This window comes from Bufo gargarizans, chromosome 6 (genome assembly GCF_014858855.1).
Source record: "Bufo gargarizans isolate SCDJY-AF-19 chromosome 6, ASM1485885v1, whole genome shotgun sequence".
NCBI classification, from domain to species: domain Eukaryota; kingdom Metazoa; phylum Chordata; class Amphibia; order Anura; family Bufonidae; genus Bufo; species Bufo gargarizans.
The window spans coordinates 28,408,699-28,421,425 of record NC_058085.1 but is presented as its reverse complement, the minus strand read 5'-3'; the positions used below and the strand labels follow the sequence as shown (position 1 = coordinate 28,421,425).

The window sequence follows — 12,727 nt, the reverse complement described above, 5'->3', positions numbered from 1 at the left end:
CTTGTTCATTGGGAGGGGTATGGTCCTGAGGAGAGGATGTGGGTCCCAGTGACGGACATTAAGGCCTCTCGTCTCATCAGGGCTTTCCATAGGTCCCATCCTGAGAAGGTGGGTTCTGAATGTCCGGAGTCCACTCGTAGAGGGAGGGGTACTGTCACAACCAGACAGCTGAGAAGCTCTGACAGAGGCCTTTCAGAACCTCCTCCTTGAGTTTCTTTGTTGTGGTCAGTGGCGTACCTCCAATAGAGACAGACCACGCAGCTGCTATGGGGCCCCTGGGGGAAGGGGGCCCGCAGTGGAGGATAGGCCCCGCCCACTAATTACACTTGTATGGCTACCTGAGAAAGTAAGAGGTGGAGAAGGACCTTTGGTGATGTCATCAACCATGTGACCAGTGCAGGAAGCCAATGAATAGCAGAGCAGCAGAAGTCTAAAGGACCTTTGGTGATGTCATCAACCATGTGACCAGTGCAGAAAGCCAATAAATAGCAGAGCAGCAGAAGTCTAAAGGACCTTTGGTGATGTCATCATCGTGTGACCAGTGCATAGGACTGGTGAAAGACCTGTGGCATATCACTGTGAGGGGGCGGAGCTTCTGTGTGGTGCCTGGAGGAGAGGTTAGTGGTGTTCTGGGATAACCCATAACATCCTAGAAAAGCTGGGAGTTGTAGTTTTGTCGTATTATATGTTTCTCAATGTAATTTAAACGTATGCCCTAGTACAGGCTGGTAATGCTGGGAGTTGTAGTTCTCTCTTATACCCCCTGGAATGTATACTGATGCCCCATAATAAGTCTGGCCATACTGGGGGTTATAGTTATTTATTTTTAAAGCTCTTACCTGGTACAACTAGATGATGTCCTATAATCTGGACATGCTGAGAGTTGTAGTTCTCTTTTCTTAGGCTGGATTCTCATCACAGTTTAGTTTTCCGTTTTGCATGCAGGACTTTTTTCTGTCTAAAATAACGGATCTCCGACAGAAATGGCATAAACGGATGCCAAATGTGCAGAACTGATGCTTGAAATACAGGATCATTTTTTTTCTTTATTTTTCTGTTCATCTGACGGATCAGAAGAACTGAAAACTAAACGGTGATATGAACCCGGCCTAATACTCTGTGTGATGTCTGCTTGTATCTGATCATAACAGCCTGGACATGCTGGAAATTGTAGTTCTCTCCACTTTCACCTCTCCCTGTGTTGCTCCCTAATTTCCAATAATAATCTGGTGATGATGAGACTTGTAGTTCCCTTGTCACTATTATAATGTTCTGCAGCAGCTGAGGTGTGTATTACTTGTTCACTTCTGTGCTGGTGACGGTCGCTGTTCTGCTGTCATAGGAGCAAATCAGCGAAAATCACTGCAGTTCCGGATCTGGCACTTCATGGACGACAACACCTGACGGATCCCGCTGACTATGATGAGATGTCAGGTTTCCATCTTCCAGGCTATAAAATTGTGTCCAGCATTTATGACCTGATCCACGAATGAGGCCCCGACACAGATGTGAACGAAGCTTTATATGTTCTGCAGCAGCTGAGGTATGCATTAGGAGGTTCTGACAGTTCATAAGGCAAGGGGGGATATGGTGGCACTGGTATACTATTATGCCAGCACCACCATAGCCCCCCCCCCCCTTCCCCATGAGCTGTGCCTGTGTGCTGCTTATAGTGGACAGTGCCCTCAGACAATGAATGGGGACAATCAAAAGTGTTTTTTTTTCCGGTATTGAGACCCTATGACGGATCTCAATACCGGAAAATAGAAACGCAAGTGTGAAAGTAGCTCCTAATGTCTACACGGCTGCAACTGCTGGGGGTATGGCAGGGGAGAAGCCAGGGCAGGTGGTGGGATGGGCCAGTGGACGGAGTTAGTGGGGCCCCATTAAGATTCTTGCTATGGGGCCCAATGATTTCTATGTACGCCCCTGGTTGTGGTATTCAGTTCCGCATCTCGTTAGCCTCTCTCAGCTGTCATGTGTTGGACTAATTGCTTCCCTTTAAATTCCTCCCCAGAATGCTTTTCTGGGCGGCTTATACTTCTTCCTGGAGTGTGTGTGCATGCTGATCTTGTTCTCCTGTCTGCTACAAAGTTAAGTGTTGAACATTTATCTGTTATTTTCTGTTTGCTGGATCCCAGGTGACCCTGACTCCCTCCGTGTCTTGTGTAGTGGTCCGGTGGTCGTGTCCCCTCACTATTGTAGGGTGCTCAGGGGTTATATAGTCAAGGTACGTGGATATGCAAACCTCCACCATTCGGATCTTTGCATAGGCTGAGCAGCCAGGGAAAGTGCCAGGTCTTCTGCAGGGGTCTCCCTTTGGTTCCTTAGCTGTTGGATCCAGCGAGTCATTTATGCATGTTGCTTTGCCTTGTTTCCTGTACACCGTCCGTGACATATAGTAATGTTCAGCTGACATTAGTACATCACTAATGTCAGCCAGGTTAATAACCATTTTCCTGCTGACAGAAACCCTTTAAAGATAAATCTATTAAACTGCAACATCTGTGTGGCCGTGAAGAGCTCTAAAAAAAATAAATCTTCCAACCCAACGTCTGTCTAGATAACAATAATAATCTTTATGTATCGCCAACATATTCAGCAGCGTTTTACATAGAACCTGTAGAATCCTCCACTGCTCCAGCTCTGAGGCTCCTGTGGTCTCCTTCAGTCAGTTTACATCACTGCAACGACAATATTGGTCGGAGCTCCTATGGCAGTATGTATATCACCTGACCATTGAGGTCTATGAAGGTCTATAGCGGTCTCATGCTGTTCATACTGGCATCAGTAATGACATCTTCTATTGACTGTAGGGTCATGTGAAGATGTGACATACCATGAAACTGCCTTGACCTCACACATGTTTCAATCCATATAAAAAGAGAGAACACAACATCTACACTTTATTATCTCCTCCCATGTCTCCTCTTATCGCCAGTTATTGTATTTTACTTGGGATTTTGTAGGATTTTCCATTGCCTAATCATCTTTCCATTCAGGTTCCTACAATATAGGACCCGCTCAGTGGAGATCTTCTATATAAGATCCTTCTCCCGATTGACCCAACAAGAATGGACGTGGACAAGATGGCGGAGAGTATAATAAATCTCACCCTAGAGATCCTCTTCCGGCTTACTGGAGAGGTGAGAGATTCTGATGATGTCACATTACATCATCTTATCTATGTTACTAACAGATGGACATGACTGGAGAGGTGAGGGGCCTAGGACATGTATGGAGTGATATTTCTTACTGTGTCTCTCCATAACCAGGACTACACAGTAGTGAAGAAGACTTCTAGTGAGCGCTGTCAGGCCCCTGTGTCTGAAGGATGGGGAAGAACCCTGAGTCCAATCACGGGGCTTCCACCTCACCCCCTGATACATGAGGAAATCAATAGAGAGAAGATCCTAGAACTCACCAGCAAGATGATTGAGCTGCTGACTGGAGAGGTGACACTGCTGGGATTGCTGGGACATTATATAAGAACGCTATGCAGGAATCTAGGTGATGACTGTATCATTGTTTTGTCAGGTTCCTATAAGGTGTCAGGATGTCACCATCTATTTCTCCATGGAGGAGTGGGAGTATTTAGAAGGAAACAAAGATCTGTACAAGGACATCATGATGGTGGATCACTGGCCTCTCATATCACCAGGTAATAGACATGACTAAATACTCATGTCCTCTCATTATCTGTATGTGAGCAATTCATTCAGTCACTGGATGTCTTTCCTACTGTTGGAAATTGGCAACATAAACCTTTTGAAGCAACTTCTTTCTCAGAAGATTCTTTCGTTTAAGCCTCATTCACACGTCAGTGATTTCCATCAGTGATTGTGAGCCAAAACCAGGATTTGAGCCTCCACACACATAAGTTATGTAACAGCGGCTGCTATGAGCCAATGTTCCCCTGCTTATCGCCGCAAGCTCCGTGTTCAGCGCTGATCGGCTGCCGGTGTTTCCCCATTTATCACTGCAGTCCTGGGCTCTGTCCTTACAGGCATTGTCTATCCTGGGATCCGCTCCACAGTTTCCTTCCAGCCCTGAGCACAGCATGGTTACAGCTTGTCGTCTGTAGTACTTCCTTTTTCGCACGTCACTTCCTGTGATTTATGGGTTAGCTCATATGACCTTGCTGACCAAACCTAGCCCTCCTGCACATATATAAATGGCTCAGCCCCCTTCCCAGGTGCCTGAGCGTCAAGGTCCTTGTGTCCTGCAAAGGTTGCTGATATCTCTGCTAGTATTCCTGTGTATCTGACCCACGCTTGTGTTTCTGGACTCCGCTACCTGTTTGATCCCTGCCAGCTTGCCTTGATTCTCCTGTTGCCAATCCAGATTACCTCACCTATACCTGTGCCGCCTGCTTAGACCTATCGCTTGTTTGACTTCGCCTCTGCCTCATCCTTTGGTCCTGCACTGTTGCGCATGGTTACGGCTTGACCGGCTGACTACGTCTGTACCTCTGGTACCTTGATCAGCTGCCTCGTGTGTTAATCCTTCTCAAGAGGTCGCAACTTGGTGTTCCTCTATCCCCACCATTAGGGGTACTGTAAATAATGAGGGGCTCACTTAGCTGAGGTAGGACACGTGGCACAGTGGGTTCATGACAAGGTATAGGGGATCTGTACCTGTTCTGTGTTTAGAGCCTCATCTGGTTTTGGCTCAAAATCTCTGCTGGAAATCACTGACCTAACACTGACGTGTGAATGAGGCCTTATTCAGAGATAATATCAGCAAGACAGCATTGAAGTCAATGTAAAATTTAGGCAGATTATGGCATAAGACGTAAATGGAAGTGAATTACAGCCGTTGTAAAAGGCAGCGCTTTGTTATAAGTCCTGGACACCATCCTTTATACCTCAGAGAACAAAGGAATAATTAATATTTTAATTCATGTTTTCCGCAGTGTGTCGCTGTACGTAGACTTCAATGTTTTGCACACAAATTACCTCATTCCATCATCATTTCTATGTAACCATACATCTACACAAGTTACACCGATAACAACTTCTAATTGGATAAAAGTTCCCTATCACAATCTCTTCTTGCATAAATAATTTTGTTCCTGGGGCCTTCCATTAATCCTCTCCAATTCAAGTACCAATCTCCATTTTTCTTTCCAAAGAGCCCCATGGTCCATAAAACCAAGATAGGCTCTTAGATTTATCACCTGTCCAACCCCAAGGATCGATCATGATCATAAACATGCAAATGGTTAGTTTTAATAGACAAATACATTTATCTTGGCCAAGGCTTCAACTTCTAGTGCAAATATTATCTGCTTTCTAAAGGTAATCATTCCTTCATAACATTTTTGATTACTTAAAGGCATCTTTTTTCTCAGCAAAAGTAGATAGTATTAAAAGTGCTCAGTATTCACTTCAAAATGGTGATTAACTCTTTAGCTAAACTCCTTTTTGAGGTGTAAACACAAGGGGGTCCTTTACTATTCTGAAATAAGCCTAAATTAGGCGTATTTCAAGGGGCAGATGTTGGTGCAACAGTTAGTAGTGCCGCTATCTGCAACTTCGCTTTGCTCATGCCAGGTCTACAATTGTGGGTGTGGCATGGACGGCAGAACCCCCGCCAGCTTAGGGCTTTAAGACCAGCATTTAAAACACTGGTCTTAATAAATGTGCCTCAAGATGTATACCTAAGACAAGATGGCTGACCATCCAATCTAATCCTGATTCTGAAATGCCTACAGTTAAGGAAGAGAGAACAACACCCAAGAGATGTCCCAGTCCTATTCTTCCACAGGATAATTCAGAAGAACATCACTATGTCCCACAGGATGATCAGGTAGATGGATATAAGGATATCATGATGGATGATCACCGGCCCGTAATATCACCAGGTAGTAGACATGACTAAATACACATGTCCTCTCATTATCTGTATGTAAGGAATTAATTCAGTCACCAGATGTGTTTCCTACAGTTAAGGAAGAGATAAGAACACCAGAGAGATGTCCCAGTCCTCTTCTTCTACAGGATGGTTCAGAAGAATCTCACAATGTCCCACAGGATGATCAGGTAGATAGAGATAAGGTCTCATGAAATGTCACCTCTGATCTGTAGAAGACTGTGAAAATCTTGTGTTCAGTCTTGTTTTATCCTTCAGTATTATATTATTTATCCTTGTATTAATGAGAAAGATGGAGATGGCAGGATTACAGCTGACCATAGACGTTACATGTTGTCAGGATCTTCTCACTATTTTCTCCCTGTAGAGACTTTTTAGATGGCCTTCTCTTTCAACTGCTGCAGATCTTTTGTGGTTGCACAAGGCCGGGACCATGCTCTACTATAAATAGTCAACCAAAGTTGTGCTCGGATTGTCAGCTTGAACATGCACATCAGGAGATAAATGCATCATTATCTTCAAAGGTTTTGTAGTCTAGGGTGCAGTCTCCTGGTGTCTCCTTACTGTCAGAATGGCAGTACCAAGATCATACCACAGATTCTATTCTAGCACATGTAGATGCAAGTCATCCTTCTTACTTGCATGGAGTATAATATAATATTCAGGGGCGTAGCTAAAGGCTCATGTGCCTTGGTGCAAGAGTTCAGCTTGGGACCCTTCCCTCAGTGCTTTGTGGTCAGGGGCAGGGAAGCACATAGCCTTTGTGCTGCCTGAGGCGAAAATTGAAACTGCATTCCCTGCTCCATGCCAAATTCTTGACCTTACCCCTTCCTTCCAGCCTGGGATTTAACTTGACCTGCATGAACTTTGTATAGTACCGGTGTCTTCTTATGTGGCGCAAGGGTCTTTGGGCCCCCTCAGGCTCCTAGGCCCAGTAGCGACTGCAGCCCTTTCAGCAGAGGTGGAGAACCCTTTTGCTGCCGAGTACCATTTGGATATTTGTAACATCGTTCGGGGGCCAAACAAAATTCCCAACTTAAATTTTTTTTACGGCTATATTTGGTCAAAGATATGTGACTTAGGGGTAAGTTACAGAAATTGCGCTTCAATAAAAAAAAATCTAGAGCGCTATTTTTTTCAGCACTAAATGGCACCTGCGCTATATATTACAAATAATACAGGCGCCATTTTGACCACATATAGCAGTCTAATTTTTAAGTTGAGAATGTTATATATTTAGTTCTTATTTGGCATTAATGGCAGCCAAACTAAACCCAGAGGGGTCCAAAGAAGGGTTCACCCTGCTTTCGCTCTCCCTGCCACTGTCCCTGCCTCTTTATTCGCAATTGTCCCTGCCTTTGTCCCTTTCTCAGCCTCATATCTGCCCCCACCTCAATCAGCCTCAAATCACCCTCCTATCAGACCCCCCTAGCCTACATCAGTCTCCGACCAGACCCTCCCCAGCCTTAGATCAGACCTCCCAACCTCAGATCAGACCCCCATCAGACCTTCCCGAGCCTCTGATCAGAACCTCATCAGACCCCAGCCTAAGATCAGACCCCCAATAGGCCCCCCAGCCTCAGTGCACAGCGTCAGGTCATAGTGCACATCTACATGCACTACGTCCTGGAACTACGTGTCAGGACACAGCTTGGGGCCGGAAGAAGACCGGGGAAGGTGAGTACAGCTAGCAATGTGCTTTTCTCATCTTCCTGTGCCTCCCACATGCTATAGACCGCTTCCATAATGGAAGCGGTCATTTAGCATTTTCACAATATGTACTGGCAGGGGGCCAGGGGCTGCATACGGTCTGAGGGCCAGAGGTTCCCCACCTTTGTCTTACAGCTACGCCCCTGATAATATTGGAAGTTGATTATTGGAAAAGCTATATAGGATTATTTTCATCAGCACAATTTTCTAGCTGCTCAGATGCATCCATCCATTTTGACCCTTTGATTATGGACACCTGGTCATGTGATCTCTAGTCTGACCTCCAGTCTGAGGCTTGCGGTCTCTCTCCTGTGTGGCTGACATCCTGTGATCTACAAGATTACAGCATCATTTATCAGATCCCTCTGGAGAGCTCCCTCCCCACCAGCTATAGACTGCCATTATAAAAATTGTCGCGCAACATTGGTGCAACAAAATGTTGTGCTACAAATGTTGCATTGTTATTGTGCCCTATCTGTCACGTGACTTATTGTCGTCGTGTAGACATAGCCTAAGGCCCCTTTCACACGGGTGAGAATTCCATGCGGGTGCATTGCGTGAGGTGAACGCATTGCTCCCGCACTGAATCCGGACCCATTCACTTCAATGGGGCTGTTCAGATGAGCGGTGATTTTTACGCATCACTTGTGCGTTGCGTGAAAATTGCAGCATGTTCTATATTCTGCGTTTTTCATGCAATGCAGGCCCCATAGAAATGAATGGGCCTACGTGAAAATCGCAAGCATCCGCAAACAAGTGCGGATTTGGTGCGATTTTCACGCATGGTTGCTAGGAGATGATGTAAGTAAAAGTCAATTTACTATATCATTTTCCCTTATAACATGGTTATAAGGGAAAATAATAGCATTCTTAATACAGAATGCTTACTAAAATGTGGTTTTAGGGATTAAAAAATAAATAAAAATTAACTCACCTCATCCTGTTGTTCGCGCAGCCGGCATCTTCTTCTTTCTTCTTCTTTCAGGACCTGCAAAAGGACCTTTGACGTAATCTCGCTCACTACGTGGGGAGCGCAGTGACGTCAGCTCAGGTTCTGCTGAATGAAGATAGAAATCTTCTATCTTCATTCAGCAGGACCTGCACTGATGTCACCACGCTCACCATGTGGTGAGCACGATTACGTCATCATAGGTCCTTTGGCAGGTCCTAAAAGAACAAGATGCCGGCTGCGCGAACAACAGGATAAGGTGAGTTAATTTATTTTTATTTTTTAACCCCTAAAGCCACATTTTAGTAAGCATTCTGTATTAAGAATGCTATTATTTTCCCTTATAACCATGTTATAAGGGAAAATAATAAAATATACTGAACACCTAACCCAAACCCGAACTTCAGTCAAGAAGTCCGGGTTCAGGTCTGGGTACCACAGTCAGTTTTTTTTATCACGCGCGGGTCAAAACGCATTGCACCCGCGTGATAAAAACTGAACATCGGAACGCAATCGCAGTCAAAACTGACTGCAATTGCATACCTACTCCCATGATTTACCCTGATCCGGACCTAATCCAGACACGCTTGTCTGCAAGCGGCCAAAGAAATCATATCTTCTGCAGCATGATATGTTTTTAGGGACATACAGACAAGACATCTTTGTTTTTGTATGGCAGACCAATTTTTGCAACATTCTTACAGAATCCATTTAGTTTAGAGTCAATTTGCTCATATTTTCTCTGAAGGTATTAATTTCAGGGACTCATTGTCCAAACTTTAGACAATGAGTCCCTGAAACTAATACGTAATTGGTCTGCCATACAAAAACAAAGCTTATGCGATTAGTTTCAGATCAATCACTTGAAAGCAGTGCCCAGTGTGTTTAATGTCAGTATTAGCAGGAAAACCATGAAGAAGGTAGAGGACTGTGGATAACATGACACTGGGAGGAAGTTATGGCCCTAGGAAGGCAGAGAATGAAAAATGAAAGCAGAAAAACTGAAAATTACAAGGTCCTCAAAGGGTTAAACACGTTGCATTATAGCACAAACATGTTACAGCAACAACACCAATTTTATATCCATATTACTAAACACATAGTTCAAAGACAATTTACAACAAACGCTGCATTGTTATATTGTGTTAGTGGACATATTAGTACATCAGACGGTGTGTGTTTCAAAGACATTTTAGTACACAGTTTTCATTGTTTTACCACTGATATTGAAAGCATAGTTTTAAGACCTTTCACTGCATTCTTCCCAAAGTAAACTGTCAATACCAGTGTGGAGTGTGTTTGTAGAAGTGGAGAGACATTTAATTGTGCCACTGTCTAGGGGTGGGCGGTATAGGCGATATAGGCGATATGCGATATGAATTTGGGCCACGATATGGATTTTCGCCATATCGCCTATATCGCCGGACCGCGATATGATCATTTTCTCCTGAGCCGGCCGGCACAGCAGAGGGAGGAGGAGGGAGTCCCTCCCTCCCCACTGTGTGCGGCTGCCGCTGAACACCAATGAGGACAGAGGAGGAGGGGAGGGACTGTGGCCACTGCGCTACCAATGAATGTGCCGGCCATATCCCACAGGGTCCCCCTCCTCCCCCCCATCATTGGTGGCAGTTTGCAGTTCCGATCGGAGCCCCAGCAGTGTAATGCTGGGGCTCCGATCGGTTACCATGGCAGCCAGGACGCTATTGAAGCCCTGGCTGCCATGGTATGTTAGTGAGCAGAGAGCAGCGCATTATACTCACGTGCGCTGTGGCCGCCGGTCGCTCCTTCTCATAGGTCTGTGCGGCGGATAGCTAATGCTTACAGCATTAGCAATGCGCCGCACAGACCTATGAGAAGAAGGAGCGACCGCCGGCCACAGCGCACGTGAGTATAATGCGCTGCTCTCTGCTCACTAACATACCATGGCAGCCAGGACTTCAGCAGCGTGACTCCTGGCTGCCATGGTAACCGATCGGAGCCCCAGCATTACACTGCTGGGGCTCCGATCGGAACTGCAAACTGCCACCAATGATGGGGGGGAGGAGGGGGACCCTGTTGCCACTGCCACCAATGATTAATACTGGGGAGGGAGGGGTGGTTTGCGTTACCAGAAGGGGCAGATCAGAGGCTGGGGGAGAAGATCAGAGGCTGGGGAAGGGGGGCAGATCAGAGGCTGGGGGAGAAGATCAGAGGCTGGGGAAGGGGGGCAGATCAGAGGTTGGGGAGAAGATCAGAGGCTGGGGAAGGGGGGCAGATCAGAGGCTGGGGAGAAGATCAGAGGCTGGGGAAGGGGGGCAGATCAGAGGCTGGGGAAGGGGGGCAGATCAGAGGCTGGGGGGGCAGATCAGAGGCTGGGGGGGCAGATCAGAGGCTGGGAAAGGGGGGCAGATCAGAGGCTGGGGGGGCAGATCAGAGGCTGCGGGGGGGCAGATCAGAGGCTGCGGGGGGGCAGATCAGAGGCTGCGGGGGGGCAGATCAGAGGCTGGCGGGGGGGCAGATCAGAGGCTGGCGGGGGGGCAGATCAGAGGCTGGCGGGGGGGCAGATCAGAGGCTGGCGGGGGGGCAGATCAGAGGCTGGCGGGGGGCAGATCAGAGGCTGGCGGGGGCAGATCAGAGGCTGGCGGGGGCAGATCAGAGGCTGGCGGGGGGCAGATCAGAGGCTGGCGGGGGGGCAGATCAGAGGCTGGCCGGGGGGCAGATCAGAGGCTGGCGGGGGGGGCAGATCAGAGGCTGGCGGGGGGGCAGATCAGAGGCTGGCGGGGGGGCAGATCAGAGGCTGGCGGGGGGGGCAGATCAGAGGCTGGGGGGGGCAGATCAGAGGCTGGGGGAGCACATGAGAGGCTGGCGCCATGGTCAGCTCCCTGCTGTTGTGTGCACTATGCACAGGGCAGCAGGGAGAGTGTAAAGTCCTATTCACCCTAATAGAGCTCTATTAGGGTGAATATGACAAGGGTTCTAGTCCTTAAGGAGGCAAATAGTTAATAAATAAAATTTAAACACCCCCCCCAATATAGAAAACAATATATCGCAATATATATCGCATATCGCACATGCTTAAAATTATATCGCAATATAGATTTTAGGCCATATCGCCCACCCCTACCACTGTCTTTAAATTACAAACTCCCTTACGTCCTACCAGCAGCACAGTGCTTGCGCTCCTTTTTCCCCCCATTGGAACTTCTTGACTTGAATACCGGGGGGTAGTGCTTTGCCTTACTGGTGCTGCGCCCCCCCTCCTGTGCTGGCGTTGCAGCGGCGCTCCGTTGCCGGCGTGGCATTGGCGCCGCCATGACCAGAAGTGACGCGCGGCCGGCTGCGGCGTCACTTCCGGTCTCTCGGTTCTGGATCTTTTCCCACGGGCTAAGAGTTTTCTGTCTTTCTGATTTCTTCAGCCTCTAATTTTCAAGTGCCTGTCCTTACTCCTCTGCCATGGCTTCTCCTAGAGAGTCAGACCAGCAGCGGAAGTCTGCAGCCAAGAGGAAACACCTGGCCTATTATGACTGCAACACGCCATTAGACGACAGTTGCCCCTACTCCAGGTGTGACAGTTGCCGTTCCGGCACCGCCACGGAACCCTCGATGCAAGATATGTACCAGTGGGCAAAGACATATGTAGACGACTCCATCAAGGGGGTCGTACGGTTACTGAATGAGAGACTACCGGTTCCCTCCCAGACTCCGATGGAAGTTGCCATCCCTACTTACAGACCCACGCCCCTCTCAGTGGGGTCATCTTCCTCTGATGTGGAAGAATCCCACCTGAAAAAACGCAGAAGTTATTGAAGTCCATCAGGTCAGGGGGACCATGATGTTGGCATAGGGGAGTCCTCCGATCCCGCCTGTCAGACTCAGCGGGTCTTTAAGGCGGGTGAGACCCTTCTTTCTGTGATGCGCACAGAATGGAAAAAAAATGGAAAAAGGTCCAGTCCTCACCCGAAGGTTTAAACTGATGTTCCCGATGGCTAAACCCTTGGTGGAATCATGGGGTTCCATTCCTAAGGTGGACTTGGCTATAGCCAAATTGTCCAGGAGAACTCTGGTCCCTGCGGACGATAGGTCTAGCCTGCAGGACCCTCTCGATAGGAGGGCAGAGTGCACCCTGAGATGGAGCTACTCGGCGGCGGCAGCCTCGGCCTCAACATCTATTGCAGCCACGGAGGTCGCTTCCTTTTTAGGTACTAGGCTGAACCA

At 47.5% G+C, this 12,727-nt stretch overlaps 1 long non-coding RNA gene across 1 annotated transcript in view; it reads left to right on the top strand.

Moving 5' to 3' along the window:
- The window catches only part of LOC122942536, a 35,332-nt gene extending 32,010 nt beyond the window's left edge, over positions 1-3,322 (top strand). Inside the window, exons 2-3 of the long non-coding RNA XR_006390587.1 lie at positions 3,003-3,146; positions 3,276-3,322. This is a non-coding gene — a long non-coding RNA (uncharacterized LOC122942536). The remainder of the gene's footprint in view (positions 1-3,002; positions 3,147-3,275) is intronic.
- Positions 3,323-12,727: the final 9,405 nt, after the last annotated feature.